Source organism: Lactuca serriola, chromosome 5 (assembly GCF_051521515.1).
Source record: "Lactuca serriola cultivar US96UC23 chromosome 5, Lser_US96UC23_V15, whole genome shotgun sequence".
Lineage (NCBI taxonomy): Eukaryota > Viridiplantae > Streptophyta > Magnoliopsida > Asterales > Asteraceae > Lactuca > Lactuca serriola.
Window position 1 is genome coordinate 79,575,947 of NC_136412.1, and position 6,710 is coordinate 79,582,656.

Below are 6,710 nucleotides of genomic sequence, written 5' to 3' on the forward strand. Positions count from 1 at the left end.
ACTACCACTAAAATTCATTCATAGGGGCTTTGTTATTAATTACATGCAAAATACTTTTAAGTCAGAACATAATACAGACAAGTCTGGCTTGATAACATCTGACTTGTCACTACTATTAGAAACTTGTCGTTTGTTCATCTCTACCAACTTATGACAGGACTATGCCGCCAAAGAAAAAGTCCAGACCCTCCGGAAGCACAGCACCGCCCCCTCCGCCACCACCTCCGCAGTTTGATCCCATAATGTTTCAAGCTGCCGTAACAGCAGCCATGGCGGCAGCAATGTCGCAAATGGGTACAAATGGTTCCGGCGGCTTCGGATCCGGGAATACTAACTCGAATCAGGGGGACAGCATAGGGCGTACTAAGGAGTGTTCTTACAAAGACTTCACGAATGGCAAACCCGATTCTTTCGACGGAAGCGGGGGCGTCATCGCGCTGATGCAATGGTTTGAAAGGACCGAAGCAGTCTTTGAAATTTGTGCTTGTCCCGAAGCAAGCAAGGTCAAGTATGCGGCATTCACCTTCACAAGAAAAGCTCTTACTTGGTGGAACGGCAGAGTTAAGTCGCTTACTCCTGCAGTGGCTAACTCTATAAGCTGGGAGGATCTAAAAGCTTTAATGCTGAAAGAATATTGCCCAAGAGGCGAAGTGGAAAAACTGGAAGAGGAACTCTGGAACCTCAAAATGTCGGGGACGGATCTCGAAGCTTATACCGCCCGATTCAATGACCTAGCACTCCTCTGTCCTGCAATGGTCACCCCAGAGGAGAAAAAGGTAGAACGATACCTTTCGGGGCTATCATCCCAGATTCATGATAGTGTATTGGCCTCCAGACCAACTACCTTCGACAGCGCCAATGAGTTGGCACAACAACTCATCGACCATCGTGCCAGCCATGACACTACGACAACCACGCCAATTTTTGCTGTTCATGCTGCCACAACCCTCACCACGCCAACTCCCATGAAACAATACGCTGGAACCCTTCCGAAATGTTACAAGTGTAGCTTCCATCACACTTGGGCTTGTAGAGAATTGCATTGCATGAACTGCAATAGGAAAGGGCACACTACCCGTTTCTGTAGGGCACCGGCACGACCCATCAACCAGTTCCCCGGCTTTGGAGTAAGCCCAGCCTGTTACAAGTGTGGAGAAACAGGACACTTTAAAAGGAACTGCCCAAGTGCAAGAGATGCCAGTGGTGGTGGAAGGGTGCTTGCGATCACCGAAGGAGAGACCACCCCGGAACTGCCTGCAAATATCAGTATGTGTTTCTAACATCGACGACTAAATTCCAAATTTCTTTATTTGATTAAGTCTAGCATCGATTAAAGCATGCATAGTAGTAATGCCAAGGATTAAACTGAGAGCATAAACAATAAGAAATTCCAAGGCCGTCATGAGACCATTCTATGAATTTACTTCGACTCCGTAATGGGACTGCATCATAGGGATGTAGGTCAAACCTTCGAGAACATACTTCTACTCTATAGGTGAACGGTTGAAATACATCTAGGTTCAATGATAGCCCTGACTAGGAACTCTAATTCATTAAGAAGGATTACTAAGAATGTTATTTGTTATGATTTCCTCACTTATACATTCCCCAGTTATATATAACGAATACCTGGTAGATAATAGAATGTGAGAATTCTGACTTAGTTTCTTTTCCTCGTTGGGATGTGAAACTGAAGTAGAATCACACATTTTACTATCCGCCTAGTATTGGTTATATCATAATGTGTATAAGCTAAGTTTTCATGTATAATAACTCATCTCTTAGTCAGAATCAAAATAATGTAGGGCCGACCTTAGTCATTCACAAACTCCTTGCCTGATTTCAAATTTCGGGACGAAATTCCCTCTAACAGGGGGATGACGTGACAACCGTCAAATTCTGGTCAATTCAAAGTCAAATAAAGTCAACAAGTCAAACCGGTCAACTGTAATTTCTAAACAACTCTCTATTCTAATGTTGCATACTCATCGGGAGTATGCAAGATCCTTAAACAAGGCTTAACGGGGCTTACGGACCTTGCATTGCGAAGCCAGACACTCACATTCATCACACACGAAACCGCTCTCAATCGTTTTCACTCTATCTCTTTGTATGAGAAATCTCTCCAAGATTGTCAAATCTCTCCCAAATCTCTCTAAGTATGTGAAATCTCTCCCAAATATCTCTCTGTATGTGAAATCTCTCCAAGAATGTCAAATCTCTCCCAAATCTCTCTAAGTATGTGAAATCTCTCCCAAATATCTCTTTGTATGTGAAATCTCTCCAAGTGTGTCAAATCTCTCCCAAATGTCTCTAAGTATGTGAAATCTCTCCCAAATATCTCTCTGTATGTGAAATCTCTCCAAGAATGTCAAATCTCTCCCAAATCTCTCTAAGTATGTGAAATCTCTCCTAAATATCTCTCTGTATGTGAAATCTCTCCAAGAGTGTCAAATCTCTCCCAAATGTCTCTAAGTATGTGAAATCTCTCCCAAATATCTCTCTGTATGTGAAATCTCTCCAAGAATGTCAAATCTCTCCCAAATCTCTCTAAGTATGTGAAATCTCTCCCAAATATCTCTCTGTATGTGAAATCTCTCCAAGAATGTCAAATCTCTCCCAAATCTCTCTAAGTATGTGAAATCTCTTCCAAATATCTCTCTAAGTATGTGAAATCTCTCCCAAATATCTCTCTGTATGTGAAATTTCTCCAAGAATGTCAAATCTCTCCCAAATCTCTCTAAGTATGTGAAATCTCTCTCAAATCTCTCTCGAAATCTCTCCCAACTTTCTATAATCACTCGGGGCATTCTGACCCTCGAATTTGGCGAAAACAGCCCAAAAGCGGAAGTCTACGCGAAAAACGGGCTTGAGGAACCGAAACCCCTCTTAGGACCCGAAAGTCCTCTTAGGAACCGAAACCCTCTTAAGAAACGTAAGTCCCCTTAGGAACCGAACCCTCCTGATGAAGAAGGCTGCTGAACCGAACCGAACCTCACTCAAAGAACCGAACCGAACCCCACTCAAAAAACCGAACCGAACCTTTGCTTCTGACCCTTCGGACCGAGCCTTCGGACTGAGCCCCTCGCCTTCGCCTTCTTCTTCTGGTTCGCACTTCGTTTCCGGCTCAGCACCAGCAAGGACCGAACCTCGGCCTAGGACCGAGAGGTCTCGCTGGGAACGCTTTTTCTCCCGGTTTTCGACTAAATTCGCATTTTAGGCCCGTTTTTAATTATTTTAACACGGGATTTTCACCCAAAACTTTATTTTAACATATAAGGACCCTTAACTATTAATTAATCACATTTTTAAGGATAAAACCTTATCCAAAAGAGAGTGGGTGAATTACAAAGGTAGAGTGTTGACTTTACTTATTTCTATGACACAAGCAACCACTCCCATACCCACTCCATGTCACTATTCACCACCAGCCCATCCCGAGTCACTTCATAGGTCCTTTCTCACTATTTTCAACTATTCCCACGTTCTTAGGGCTGGAACATCCATCCTCTCTCCTCACACTTTAATCATTCTCTCATTTTTATCAAAGAATCACACTCCAAACTCTCTCATCTTTTTCTCTCTAATTCGAGAATTTCAAGGCATACTCCAAGGCTCTTCTCCTACAATTAGTAAGTATCATCATCTTTCTTATGATTATTACACATCCTCCTACTCAAAATCAAATATTGCTTACACAAACATCATCACATTCTTGTTAGATCTTCGAATCTTCAAGTGATTCTTCAAGTGTTCTTGGGTTGAACACTTCTCTTCTTCAACACTTACCTACTGAAATCACTCAAGGTGAGTTCATACCCCTACATTTTCATGTTTTCTCAAGTTTTTAGGGGGGGGGGGGGGGGGGGAATACAAGTTAAAACACCAAGAACATAACTAAACTTTTCTAACAGCCTTCATCAGAAAAGTTCAACCCCATTCACGGACTGTTTTGGACAACTTAAACATTTTGTTTTCAAAACTGTTTTAGGTGCATGTAGTTCCACTTCTTAGCTTTAAAACGACTACTTGCACATCTCCATACGATTTTTCTACAATTTATGGTGATTTTTACAAAACTGCCTATCATTTCAAACATCAATCCTGACCAGTCTGTGATTATGGACTTTTTCACACAAGTAAGAAGTCATTAAAAATTATAATAAAAATTATGAACAAACTAGACTCATTTTCCAAACTCTCAGAAGTTACAGAACTTGATTTGGACATTTTATGATTTTTCTACAATTTTTCCAATAACAGTTACAGAAAATGTTATTAACAGAAAAACACTATAAATTTCATTTCACCTTGTAACATGTTGAGCAAGGTATACATCATTATGTGATTATGTGTTGTTGCAATATATGACAATTTTGTATTCTTATATAGACATACATCAGAAAACAAATGGATTTATACCTCCACAAGTATGGTAAATATATAAATGATATTACAAGGCTATATCCATTAAAATATAAACATTGGTAAATTATGACAAGTAAGGCTTATGCTCACTACCCACACAAATAATTAATAAACTATAATAGGTATAGTTTAGGGTTATTTTACATAACAAACACATGATTAAAGGTTTTACACATACAAAAGAGTTATTACCACTATGGATAATTATGATAAACTATAATAAGTATAGTTAAGCCATTATACCCCCACAAACGAACACGCTAGTTATAATCGGTATAGTTATGGCATATATATATTACAAACAAAGTGATAAACTATAATAGGTATAGTTTATGTTTCATCTACCCTATGAACTTAATTACAAGAAAGGAATTCACCATCACCACCACTTTTGGTAAACTATAATATGCATAGTTCATGTTCACTAGTCACTATCACTATTTGATGAACTATGATATGTATAGGTTATATTCACCATCACCACCACTTTTGGTAAACTATAATATGCATAGTTCATGTTCACTAGTCACTGTCACTATTTGATGAACTATGATATGTATAGGTTATATTCACCATCACCACCACTTTTGGTAAACTATAATATGCATAGTTCATGTTCACTAGTCACTATCACTATCCGATGAACTATGATATGTATAGTTTATGTTCACAGTCACTATTACTATTTCATACACTACACTAGGGTTTGGTTCCGGTTTTTGGATTTAAGTCCACATTAAATTTTCGCATTGTTAGACTTCAACTATAATCGTTGAGCGTATATGCTTGAGTCATACAAGAATTTAGTCTGGATTGGCTTAGAATTGGTGGTGCCCGCCTCATCTCCTGTTCCTCGTTGGGTTGTGGACCTAGGGCAGACCCACTATATTCAACGTTTTATCTAACTTAAATCTTATATAACTTATATACGCTGGACGATTATAGGGGAAATCTACGGGTCAATCTAGGGTTCATTAACACATCATATAGGAATTTTCTGTTTACACTTAACTAAGAAAATATTGGATTTTCTGGAAATCAAACTCTATCGATTTTACAAGGAAAACGGTTTCTACTTCAAACAAAACTCTTATGAACTCACCAACTTAATTGTTGGCACTCTTTCAAAACTACTTGTATTCTCAGGAAATCAGTGAAACCGAAAAAACTTCAGCGCCTTGCGGATGGGAAGTTAAACCGTCAACAATTTACTTTTGTCATCATAATGTAATTGATTTGAAACATGTGAACATATACTTTGGTGTAACTTTTTCAATTATATTTATGATGGTTGTATTTACTTTGAGCACTATTATACACGTTGTTGTGATACTGTACATGAAGTCCTCCACCCCCGGACGTTTCCGCCATCCTTGGTTTGGGGGTGTGACATATTAACATATGATGACATATGTTTTCATACAATTAGTAAATATAATACTAATTAAACATGTATACGCTTCCTAAAGTGCGGAAAGCACTTTGATTAAGTGCTGGGTGTCCCGGTTAACATCTCAGGGTGTGTATAGCCTAAATAGGGAGTTTACTCTTCAAGAGTAAACTCTTTATAGAGTTCACGGCCCTAATACCAACTCCCCATGAGTTTACGGCCGTAAACTCATGGTGGGGGTGTTCTAGGATGCTAAATGGTCTTATCTCACTCATATAATTAGGCTAGGTCCCAATATAAAGCATATGAAGGGGTTTAAGGATATTAAGGGACCATTTGAGCAGTTTACGGCCCTAAACAAGGAGTTTACAGCCGTAAGCTCCTATATACATGTTATTTTGGTGTTTTAAGGACTTAGATGGTAGGAAATAAAGTTCTATGCATTTTTCCAAGTCAAATGAAGGAGTTAGGGCATCATTTGGGCACTCTTTGGGAGTTTACGGCCCATGGACCAATTCTAGGGGGGTTCACGGCCGTAAACTCCTATTTCCTTGGTTTCTTTGATGTTTAATGTCCTTACTACAATGGAGGTTGCTTCTAGACATTTTCCAAGGCCATAGGAGGTGTTTAAGGGCATTTCTAAACCTTAAAAGGTGTTCACGGCCCTTGAAGAGAGGTTTACAGTCCAAGAGTCTTCTTGGGCCGTAAACTCATGTTTACTCTCCATATCATAATGTTTTGGTGTTCTAAGCTCGAAGGTGTAAGTCCACAAGTCATATCTAAGCCCTAGGGGGTAATTTAGAGGGGTTTTGGGGCTTAAAAACCCCACTTAAGGGTGTTCACGGTCCAAGAGGGTTCTTGGGCCGTAAACACATAACTTGGCCCCTGTTTG